This window comes from Trachymyrmex cornetzi, unplaced genomic scaffold (genome assembly GCF_001594075.2).
Source record: "Trachymyrmex cornetzi isolate Tcor2-1 unplaced genomic scaffold, Tcor1.1 scaffold733, whole genome shotgun sequence".
Classification (NCBI taxonomy): Eukaryota; Metazoa; Arthropoda; class Insecta; order Hymenoptera; family Formicidae; genus Trachymyrmex; species Trachymyrmex cornetzi.
In genome coordinates this window covers 86,463-99,528 of record NW_017300063.1, presented here as the reverse complement: position 1 = coordinate 99,528, position 13,066 = coordinate 86,463, and the positions used below count along the sequence as shown (strand labels likewise).

The following is a 13,066-nucleotide window of genomic DNA, read 5'->3' as shown; positions in this document are numbered from 1 at the left end:
CCCTTCGCCACGAGCAGAATCAATCGCTACTTACACAATAGAAACGTTATAATTCGTGCTGCCAAAATATAAAGTTTCAGATTTTGTGCTCGTGCCGTTTCTTCGAAAACTACCCCTAACCCCTATCAGGCTCAAGAGTAAAGTACCCTTCGCCACGAGCAGAATCAATCGCTACTTACACAATAGAAACGTTATAATTTGTGCTGCCAAAATATAAAGTTTCAGATTTTGTGCTCGTGCCGTTCCTTCGGAAACTACCCCCATCAGGCTCAAGAGTAAAGTATTCTTCCCCACGAGCAGAATCAATCGCTACTTACACAATAGAATTTATATTTTGGCAGCACATATTATAACGTTTAAGAGTAAAGTACTCTTCCCCACGAGCAGAATCAATCGCTACTTACACAATAGAATTTATATTTTGGCAGCACATATTATAACGTTTCTATTGTGTAAGTAGCGATTGATTCTGCTCGTGGCGAAGGGTACTTTAATCTTGAGCCTGATAGAAGTCGGGGGTTGTTTTCGAAGGAACGGCACGAGCCCAAAATCTGAAACTTTACATTTTGGCAGCACATATTATAACGGTTCTATTGTGTAAGTAGCGATTGATTCTGCTCGTGGGGAAGAGTACTTTACTCTTGAGCCTGATAGGAGTCGGGGGTTGTTTTCGAAGGAACGGCACGAGCACAAAATCTGAAACTTTATATTTTGGCAGCACAAATTATAACGTTTCTATTGTGTAAGTAGCGATTGATTCTGCTCGTGGCGAAGGGTACTTTACTCTTGAACCTAATAGGGTATAATTCAGTTAGGGGTTGGTTCTTGAGAAATGGATCAATATATTAACTTTTTTTTGATAGCACAAATTAGCACAAAATCAGTACTATTCAAATCTATTTTCATTTTCCTTTTTTTCTTTTTTTTTTCTTGTGGTCCTGCTAGCTTGATATTAAGCTGGCATCGCCACACGTTTCTTCTAAACGGCACGTGGTACAAAATTGTCGTTTGTAGCACAAATTAGCACAAAATGAGCACTAAATAGTTCGAAAGGTCTTTTTCGATTCTGCTCATTTGGTCCTGCTAGCTTGACAGAGGTCGACGACACGACATTTGCGATACAGCATATAATGTTGCAAATTGAATCCGTAGTCCGTACCATGGTCCGTAGTGTGAACGAAGAATCCAAATCCGACGATCCGCAATCCGTAGTGTGACACGGGCATAATAGCCCATTTTACTGTCTCCCTTCTTTAGAAAAAAAAAATGATAGCACTCGGGACTCTGCGCTTCCGCTCGTTGCTCGAGCGCGGCTTTTTATCACGTGCGTTTACACGCACGCGTGTTTATTTCGGTCGATTTCCGCTCCGCGGTAGCGGTTGCATCAGCGGCCTCGCGATAGTGGCGTGCGTGCGTGCGTGCGTGCGTGCGAACCGGGTTCGCGCCGTTCGCGGTGGACTTTGATTGTCAGAAATACAAGACGCAAACTTCGGCGGAACGTTCTCCTTTTCTTTTGACACATTGAACAAATTATTAAATTTTAATAAATATTTGTTTGTGAATAGTTCTATATAAATATTTATTAAATGTAAATAAGTACTTTTTGATACAAAACCATTAATCTGATTTAACTTCATCATTTTTTATTGACTAAATGTTTATTTACTGTAAGTAGATATTTATTTAGATCTCTTATTCAAAGAAATACGGTAAAAAGTACAGTATTATTTTACATGCTGGTTTAATAATACGTCCTAATAATAACTTTCCCTTTAAATATTATCGTTTTATGAATCATCCCAACGTTTTACTGATTATGATTCTTTCATATTTTATTACGTTTTTAATCTCTTAGTTTATTTTCGTAATTTAATGGCTGAAGATGATTAATTGTAAGCCAAGTCGAAACTTCCTATACACTGTACATTATATATATGTGTATATATATATATATAGTAAAAAATTAGTTTTAATTTTTACTTCTTTTCAACAATAATTTTTAAATGTAATAAATTTAAATAAACCTAATTATTTTTGCTCGTATGCTAACTTCTATCATCACTTTTATTATTTTCCATTCTTCTTTCTTTTCTTCCTTTTTTCTTTTTTTTTCATCATCATCGCCTTGATATTTTCTATACATTGTACCATTTTAGTCCTCTTCTATAATTAGCCGTGTAGAATCTTATTAGTAACTTGGGTTTTTAACCTTCAATACAGATTTTTATATTGTTACGGACTATATAAAAATCTGAAAAAATTCTTACGAAAGCTCTTTAACTGAGAAACTTTTACCGTAAGAGTTTTTACTGTTTATAGAAGTCAGATTCTATTTTACTTATTTTTTTTATGGATTTAACTCTGAAATGCTGTTGTGAGTGAATTTTCACCATCCACTTTTTGAGTTTAGTACCTATAGCTTTTGGTATTAAATTTTTAATAGCTTAAAATTTGATGTTTGGTTAAAATTAAACATTTAATAAGATTATTTAATGTTGGAAGTTACTTTTATATTTTTTTAAATATAATATTAATTGAGAGTTATTCTAACACCTTTTCCTACCTATAAAATAGACATTTAAAAAATATAAAAAAAATTCTTATTTATTTCACCCAGAGTTAATATAAGAAAAATATGAATAGCAGTATAGGATCAAATTTATCTATTAAAACCTATTACAACATTCACTATACTTTCAAAGTCCAACTTGGCCGGCGGAAGATTAGAGTTGATGCAATCATGTGAAGCGGACAAAGGCCCCGTGGACATTATTCATGAAAAATATCGCATACGAATATATTACAGTACATTTTTAGATATCAAAGGAACAATGAATAATTTAATTCATTAGATTAAATAACATTTTGTTTAAAAAAAGTACATGAGCAAAAATTCGTCAATATTTCAGAGTTAAATTTAGAAAAAATAAATAAAATACAATCCGTCTTCTATTACTATCGATAGTAAAAACTCGTTAAAGTTTTTATCTACAAGTATGCAAGAATTATTTTAACTTCTATGTGTGTCAAAATATAAATTTATTTCTGTTAATTTCAATGTAAACAACAGCAATATGCACTTAATAAATGATAAAATTAGTAAACCTAATAAACGATGAACTTATTAAATTTAGTAAGTAACAATAATAATAAATTTAATACACTTTTTTTAATTATTTAACTTTATTGTTTTAATTAAATTAATGACATACTGAATTGGTACAGTGAATTTGGTAAAATTCACTGTACCAATTCACTGTACCAAAATTTGGTACAGTGATTGGTAAAAATAACTCAAATTAGGTATAATTTGGGACATTATGAATTTATATAGCAGTATATACAGCATTACATATATTACCTATAGATTTTCGTATGCGATATAAATTGAAGAATATAGACCCAGAACTCTCTCTTCTGCGAGACGCGAACTATTAAATCGCGTGTTTTTCGCACCAGCGATCGCACTTCAAGAGGCTTCGAAACGAAAGAATGACTTCGTGTCCGTCGCGATTTATTTAGAAAGCCAAGGGAAACCGATATATAGATCAGGATGTTATGCCGAGGCGAGGCAAAGCGATCGCGACCCAATTCTGTCGACTATTGCATATAAGTATTTTTCATCGACTCTACCACACGACTCCCTTCTCTCCATCTCTTCATGCAGCCCGTCCATCGTATTGCTTTCTTCCATCATGTCGCTTTTTGAAGTGCCAAACTGCTCTCGTTTAACACTCGCTCGAATGAGATATTTCCAACTGGCGCCGATCTTTTTGGCTCTATCGTGCGATATAGTGTGAGTTTCGGGCCTGTCTTCTAAGAATGGTTCACAGATGCGACGAGAAACTTTTTCGTGAGAGAACCGTAACGATTTTACGGAACGAATGCTTTCGTTATATTGCAGTCAGTATAATGAAACCTGCAGTTTCTTAAATAAATTCTACGGAGCCTTTTAAAACTGCAGGCTTTGAACAACTTTTTGCGTAAAAGCAAACTTTGATCACTACACTGAGAAAAATTTCCGGGCTTTATCCATTCAAAAAGTAACAAACGGATATTTCCAATTGATTTTGATCGGATTTATAAATCAAATTTATAGATCAAATTTATCGGATAGTCCTAAAATTTGATCGGATCGATAGTCTTATAAATCCGATCAAAATCAATCGGAAATATCTGTTTGTTACTTTTTGAACGGACATTTTTCTCAGTGTAGCGATTAACTATGGATAATGTTATATATATATATAGGGCAATTTTATTAACATATAGACAACTCTTCATTTTATACGTATCGAAGAATCGGAAGCTAGTATTTTTAATTATAAGTAGAAATCAGATTAATAATAAATCAAAAGAAATAATCCTACACCTAGAGAAAAATTTCTTCGATTAAAAAATGTTTAAATGTTTAAATCAAAGAAATTTTTTCTTTAACTGTACAGCAAAGAAACATTTCTTTGAATTGAAGAAACCTTTCTCTGGGTGTATTTTTGGTCGAAACTTAATAATATTCATATGCAAATATGTATTTGCAAATATATTTTTCAATTTCATAAATTGCGCCGCGCGCCAGTTTAGTTTGTCAGACTTGAAACGCAAGCATAAACTGAAGTTGAGAGAAATATTAATATCTCAAATTATAGATTGAGATTGATAGATTGAATTTAATATTTTTCCAAAAAACTTCCAAAAAAGAGAAAACAATAACCTCTATTAAAGGAAATTATATCTATTACCTCTAATGCATTATTAAATATCCAGCATGTGGTTAAAGATTCAATCTATCTATGTGATAATTGAAATGTAATTGTTAATGATTCTTAGATAAGTATATTTCCTAAAACTCTACGATAATTCTGCGATAAACAGCTTTAGCGTACATTTTAAATAATAAGATATTGTCTAATTTTTATCAAACAAACACGTTAACCATCCTTGTCGATATTCTTGTTCCAGGCAGCTGCGCGAAGGAACGCTCGCGGAAAACGGCCTACAGAACGACAGTCGGTTAACGTTGCTGCCAAGCGTGGAAACCGGATTGTTGGTAAGTTGAACTCTCGTGTCCTGCACTCGTATGTGAGGGATGTTAATCAAGTCGACCTACGACGCACTTCGGCGCCGTAATGAGTATAGTTATCAACACGATTTTTATCTTCGTCGCCGCGAAAATACATCACCAGCTTATGTGGAAGACTTGGTAAATTCGGTCTGCTCCTCTTTCTTTCTTGATATCAAGGAGAAATATTTTCTGTGTGTGTGTGCGTGTGATTATTAGGAAATTATATTTTATTTATCTATTAAACGTACATTCCAGGCTAAAAATTTAGAAATATTTTTAAAAAATTGACATTTTTTGGAATATTACTTATTCAAGTAAAAATGTTCTTTTTAATAATAATTATTCTTTAGATCTAGTATAACTTATTGGATTTGAAGAATTATTGTTAAAAAAACATTGTTATGGATATTTGAATAATTAATCCAACACGAAAGAACAGTTTTGCTAACGTGCCCAAAAATTTAACTATACAGATATGAAAATAATTTCGTTAGCTATATTACGTAGGATGTTTAAACTGCAGGTTGCGAAAATGTTAAAACTTTTTGCAGCATTGCTCATGCTTGAGTTTTTTCCTACATAGTTATTTTAATGGTTTAATAATGTTATTTACAGATCTATATTTACTTAAATTTTTACAAACAACAAAATTGTTTTTTCCGTGCAAAAATTTCATCTATTTAAAAGTATTTCCAAACTTTTGACTTTATGGAACATATATAAAACAGAGCGATATGATAGACTGATTTCTCAAATTTTTATTGCGATTTTTATTGCCAGATTTATCCGATAGAAATGAAACAGGTTCAGATTCAGGCTTCCATCTGCCGTGTCTCGACAAGTGAAGTTTCCAGCTGGTGTTCGCACGACGGAATACGCCGCCGTCTGGTTTTTCCATCGCGACCGCGATCGCAACCCGGATTCTCGCGCACTTGGCACACCGGGTCCCCGTCCTAGAACGGTTCCTCGCTCGTTCCGCACCGGCGTGGAGGACGCCGGTGACTCGGGCAACGAGGAGAGCGTACACGGAGGTGCGGACAAACACCGTTAACTCTCCGGCGTTCGCGTGTGTATCGCCGGGCCACTTGGTTTCTCGGTCATATCGTCCCCGACACCTTTATCCCTCGATAGCAGGCGGATCCGACCTGCTATCGCGATCAACGTATACCTTATACCCTTGTCCCTTGGCCCTTCGTGTCAAGACAGATCTTGCTGATCTTTAAACGAAACGGCCTTTAAAGTTTCGTTTTTTATTTCGATGTTATTTAGCGACAATTTAACGCTATCGTAACTGATTCACACGAGTCGTGATTATTATATTAAAGTTTGAAAAATATATGTTACAGATTATATTATTTTTGTGTATGCCGAAAGCTCATTAAATTATTTCGTACCTTATACTACATATAATATAATATAGTTATATATAAAAAATATAAGTATGAATTTAACATGGTTTAAAACTCATGATGTTAAATATACCTATATTTTTTAGAGTGTATATTATTATTTACGGTGATGCAATTAAGATGCTGGAGTTATCCTGTTTTATCAATGAAATGTGATTAATTTTTCAATTCACCCCAATCTCGTAATTACTTTTACAGATTTAAAAATCCTTTTCCAGAATTAAAATATAGACACAAAATGCAGTCAACAATTTCAAAACGTAAAAGAATTAGAAAATTATAGTTTTATTATCGCTTCTATGATCGATTCGTGACAACATTGATATAAAGACAGAAGATTTCAAACTTTGTATGTATACAAGTAAAACACAACAACCTAGCATCCCTTAAAAAATTAATGTAAATTAATTTAATTTAATTTTTCATACCACTAATACCATAATTCCATAATTGTACAAATTTATTTTCTATAGTACGGCAAATGTCGACTTTATAGAATTATCTCGTCACACTCGCATACGGGACATCTGGCCGCGGAACGATCTGCTATAGAAATCGGAGCGCGTAAACATATGACGCCCAGGCCATATGACTTCGGGCGGCTGTAATGTTTCGTAAGGTTCGGCCGAAGTAATATATAATGTAACGTAATGTAACGTGACTCTAATTCAACCCTAACCGGTCGCAACACGACATATACAGGTGCTCTTCCGCGTGTAGAACACCAGCCTTTAGGAAACAAGGTGTAGCAACGTCACGGAAACGACTCTCTCCCCTCTCTCACTGTGCCGGCGTTTCCGCTTAAGAATCGTAGAGGATATTGTAGAGCCGGGAAACAAAAACAAAACGAAGCTGAACGTAGTAACGCTCGGAACTTCCTCGACACCGTTTATGAAATCTGAGGAAAAGATACCTGTATAGCCCATCCTATATAATTGCGTAAGCATTCGTTGCAATTGGTTGTAAGAATTGATCAATCACAGTCGAATATGAGGAAAATATTACAATAATTCGATTATATTCGATCAATTCTTATAACTACGATTACACACCAAAAAATATTATTGTATATTGCTAAAGTGATTACTCAATTTATTTTCTTCCTTTTAAATAATCTTGAAGCTATCTTCAATAAAGAATATTTTCTTGATAATAATCTTAAAATATCCCATATAGGGTTTTACAATCGGCCCAGTACCGATTGTCGTAGTTTGGGTACTGAGTAGTATTGGCAACCTACGGGCGTAGTATTGACTAAGTGTCGGATGATAACTTGGGCCCAATACTGGCAGATGATACTAGCCCAACTGTTGTTAGCAGGTACTGTACCAGTGTAGATATTGCGATCGGCCCAGTACTCTGGTAACCACATTTCGGGCATTGGTGCAATATTGGCAATACTACGGGCGCAGTACTGGCTGACAGTACTTCGGTCGTCATTTGACAGCCTGTCGTTTACCAGTGATGGCCCAGCATTGGCTGACAGAACCTTGGCCGTTAGTGGGCAGCCGTTGCGTTGGCTAACCGTTGGTCGTCATAACGGATTTGTGTATATAGTTAAATAGCCAGTCGTTTGCTAGTGATGGCCCAGCACTGGTTGACAGTACTTCGGCCGTCATTTGACAGTCAGTCGTTTGCCAGTGATGGCCCAGCATTGGCTGACAGAACCTTGGCCGTTAGTGGGCAGCCGTTGCGTTGGCCAGCCATTGGTTTCGTTGTCACTACTGGCGACCCTATATGGGAAAACTTATTACAAATTTTATAAAAATTGTATTTAAAGAATTTATTTTTGTTTTTAAAGAATATTATAAAATTGTTCGAAGGAGCGATTTTATATAATAAGCATATCAAATTTATTTTAATTTAATAATCTTGATTGAAGTATTAAACTTACCAGGATTCAGAATATATTATAAATAAATTTGGTGCTTTCGATAAATTTATTACAGATTGGAGGATATATGAACTTTTAAAATACTTGAAACAAATATTTTAAATGTTTATATATCCTCTAATCTGTAATTATTACTTACGTACAGTAAATATTTTTTGTGTGTACGCTTATGCAGTTGCAGAATGGGCTTCACGTAGCGTTTTTTAATCTTTGTCCATTTACGGTACATTAAATAACGAGCCAACAAATTTCTCGAGGTACATCATTAATTAAGTGTACACGCTTCAGCGCTCAATATATATCTGACCAGATACCGCTAACACGAAAATAAAAAGCAAAATTCTAAAAATTCATTTATAAGATAAAAAGTAAATTTCTAAAAATTTTATTTTTTATTTTATTGTTGTAAAAGTGATTTTGTTGCTTAGTTGCAATGATGACATCGTTGATTAGGAATGATTATAATGAGAGCAAATAATATAATTGATATAATTTTTACAATTTTAGAAACATTTTTTATCTCGCGTCTCACTCGTTTCTTCTTTCTAAATTTGTTTGCTTTTTTTTTACCTTTTTTTAAATTTTTGCGGCACACTTTGAGACTCTTTGTGGCACATTGGCTGAAAAATCTTGCTGCAAAGCATTCTTTGCTTTGTCAGGCAATGATGCTGATTTGACTATTGACTATTTGGAATCACTTATTTGCTTCGAGACTAACAATGATAACATTATTGCGTGCATACACAAGATTGGTTTATGATAAGTCCGATAAATTACAAAGAGCACGAATGAAAAAGATATACACGCGAAAGATAAAGCGCCAGCAAAGCTGTTACTGGCTGTTACTATCATAGACATATAAGATAGACCCAGCATTAGTTATATAGGGTAACTCCGGCAAATACGCCGCGCTGGGATTTACGCCGCGGAAGTCAGAAAAAAATAGAAGGAATGGGGGTAATTTTCTCGCAACTTTATGTTATATTAGTATTGAGTTATAATTTCAGCTTCTTACTGTTAATATTAATGAAATTATTGAATCGATTTGTCACTGTGTGTGTAACAAGTAGCATCATCATAAATTATAATCTACACAAAATGATTACTGTAAGGCGTGTAAAAGACCTAGTGGTTATTTCGCGATACATGCATGTAAAGGAATAATAAAGCATGTTGTATAGAGCAAAATACAAGTGCTTTGCTTTCGTATTCTTTATTTAGTTTGTTGAAACCCTTGCATTTTTGCCATATATCCCACCCATTATCTATATATAGTAAAAATGCAAGATTTCAAAAAGTTTATTTTTTAATGCGAAAACTAAATATTTCGGATTTCTAATATTTTTTTTAATAATAGTAGACAGTACAAAGTTTTTACTGATATAGTTCGTTTATTTTAAACATAGTAAATAATACTTAATAAATTAAGTTTTTGATAGGTGCGGCGTATATACCGGAGTTATTACCCTATACTTGGGTTTGATAGAACAGTGCGAGAGGCAAAATATCGAGGCAATTTATCCTTTTTTGCGCATCTTGACAGTAAACCTACTTTGGTAATACTCAAGAATTAGGCTCATTTGACGAGTTTTTGTATGAAATGAACAAAACTGGCAAAAAAATGACATTGAAGTTAACGACTATCCAGATTAGAAAATCTGTCACATTAATGGCATGGAGGGACATGAGAACATGTAAAAGGCTGGAATAAATATTCCGTTTTAATTTCATCAAAATCGGTGAGAAAGATGGAATTCTTGAGTATTATCTTTACTTTTATATCTTATTTTATTTTTTTCAGTAATATAAATGTCAAGATGCGCATACAGAGAAGAATAGATTGCCCCGATATGTTGTTTTTCGCATCGTTCTGCGAAACCCAGCATATACTATAGAAAAGTAAGTATATGGATGCTGGGTCTATCTTATATGTCTATGGTTATTGCTACAACACTTACTTGTAACAAAAATAAGATCATTAGAGCGCAAAGTAGACAAAACAAAAACATACATAGATTTCGTATAGAATATAATACCAGACAGATAATTTAGAATAATTTGCAACTTATCATTTCTAATAAATTAAATTTCCTGGAAAAGAGAGAGACAGATAGAGAAAGAAAATTAATAAACGAATCTTTATAAGTTTTCTAAACTATTAAAAAAACAACTTTAACAAATAATTTTAACATTATAAGGTAACAAACAACATAATACACGTAAATAACATTAAATGATATATATATATATATATATATACTTTTAACATTCGCTTAAAGCTCAAGTATCTCACACTTTTGTCTCACATCGTAAGAGAGAGAGAGAGGGGGGGGGGAGGAAATCTTGAACTTCAACATCTCGTTTGCGAAGAAACTCTCAGTTACGGGCGTTTCTAAGCCTTTCCGGGGGTTAACGGGTTGAAGGCATTAGGGGAAGGGACCCGAGCGGGATTTCTCTCTTTCCTCCCGAGTCTGAAATTGACTCCGACCCGGGCTAGCAACAGCGCGCGCGCACGTTCCCCGGGTCCTTATCGCGCCATGCGACCGAGACTTGCTCGCATGGCTGTCAAGGGGTCCGACCCGCTTGGCTCGGCTCAGCTCTGCTCGGCTCTCTCGGTCACCCGCAGTCAATTTTAAAGTCGGCCTCTGTGTGTTGGCTCGATCTCTGTACGTGCCAATCGAGCCTATGTATATGCGTTGCATGCGCGTCTCCCTTTCTCTCTCCTGCGCGCCCTCGCCTTCAACCCCCCTCCGTCTCTAGCCGCGATCACAGGCCTACAGGGCGTCGCGGAAAAAAAGACACGTCTCGGTGCGTTCCGTAATTATTTCCTGTACGTTTACACGACGGTTGTACTCGTGAATATTCGTCGGGAAATTAGATTCCCAACTAGATACCCGTTAAATATTTTTGACAGATGAAATTATTATTCCAGCTAGGCATATTTTTTACATTTTTTTTTTTTTCAAGAATGGCAATCATTTAGTTGAACTTAATAACTATACTATAAGTCAGAGTTGCCATAAAACTGGAAATCAGGGAAAAATAAAAAAGCATTTTGCAAAATTTTCTGGAAAATTATACAATTCTTGGCTTTTTAAAGGAATTTAATATGCGACATCACACCTACGTCTATTTGGAATACTACCAACTTAACAATTAAATGCAAGCAGTGCTAGTACACATTAATAATATTTACACTGCCCTCCCTCTCGCCTCTCTCTCTCTCTCTCTCTCTCTATGTTAGATTACAATCTCAACAAAATATTTGACGGTTTTTAAACCAGGATGGAAATGCAAAAAATTTCAAAATATTATTGAAAGTATCAGGAAAAATAGTAAAATTTTTTCTGGAAATCAGGAAAGAGTTATGGAATTTTAGAAATTTGTGACAACACTGTAAATACACATTTATGAAAAAATATCTTATACATGTTTATGTATTTCGCAGCATCGCAAATGAATCTGGATTCTTGAATTTGGATTTTTTTTTTTTTTTTTTTTTTTTAAATTACGCCGCCTTCTATCCCAATCAACAATTTTTGTTAAGGAAAAATTCGACAATCTTCCGTGAGCATTTGTGAGTTGCTCCACAAGCTCTTCGATACACCCTGTAGATAATACTAGTGGGTGGTTTTACGGGGCAGGAGGACGAGGCGAGACCTATACGGGCCGGGTTCACACAGCTCGGCTGCGAGAGCGAGCGCCTCGCGATCGAAGAGCAGCGTTTCGTAGCGTGATTTATCTCTGCGCCTTCCTTTTTTCCTCGTCCATGCGCTTGCCCGACGACCTGCTGAGTGAAAGAGAGAACCTGATCGGCTTTTCGGACTTCGTCCAGCGACCAACTCTCGCTTGGCTCGCGAAATCACCGTTAAATGTTGGCAAAATGGCAGAATCCATCTTCCGAAGTTCGATTAATTTTGGTACTTCTGGACAAATTGCGACTCGACGCAACTTTTTTACATAGCATGGTGGTTTTTCCTAACCATTCGTTATAAGGTTTCAGATTCTTTCTCGATTCTTCGAATATACTTCTATATCGAATTATACACCAATATAATTGAACTGAAAATTCTGAACTGATGAAAATTCTCATGACGAATGCACGATTACAGATGTAACATAGGTGGAAAAAAAAAGATTTGTTAAAATAATTAAAAACTTCACTGATTCAGCAAATCTGCAACCGTAATATACAAACAGTCAATTTTCTATGTTGAAGTATTAACGAAGTTGTACAGCTGTGAATAAAATTATCGATTATAGATAATCACATTTATTATAATAGCACAATACAGCAAACATAACTTTCTATCAAAATCAATCCAATATATAGATTACAATTTTTAACAAAACATGTTAGCATAAAATGGCGCGTACTTTTACTGCTGTAATTAAGAAAACTTGTTATATTAACGTCATTAGCAATTTTCATTGTAGTAAAGAATTAGCTGAATTAGCATATTAATAATTATTTACAAACATAATTTCTTTGTTGAATCATCATATCTTTTTAATTATGCTGCGCTACGGAAACGTTATCCGGATGCCTCTCTGTATCATCTTATTCTTGTTTAATCTTGGATGAACAAGGATAAAACGATACACGGAGGCACTCGGGTAACATTTCCGAACGCAGTCTTATACCAGGTATGTAAATATTGTAAATATGTGAAACCGGAATTTTTTAATAGAAAATACACG

General features: G+C 34.7%; 1 protein-coding gene across 1 annotated transcript in view; it reads left to right on the top strand.

Moving 5' to 3' along the window:
• The window catches only part of LOC108767934 (midnolin-A), a 67,349-nt gene that overhangs the window by 35,439 nt on the left and 18,844 nt on the right, over positions 1-13,066 (top strand). The window contains exon 2 of the mRNA XM_018518078.1: positions 4,960-5,047. The gene's annotated coding sequence lies outside the window, so the exon portion shown is untranslated. The remainder of the gene's footprint in view (positions 1-4,959; positions 5,048-13,066) is intronic.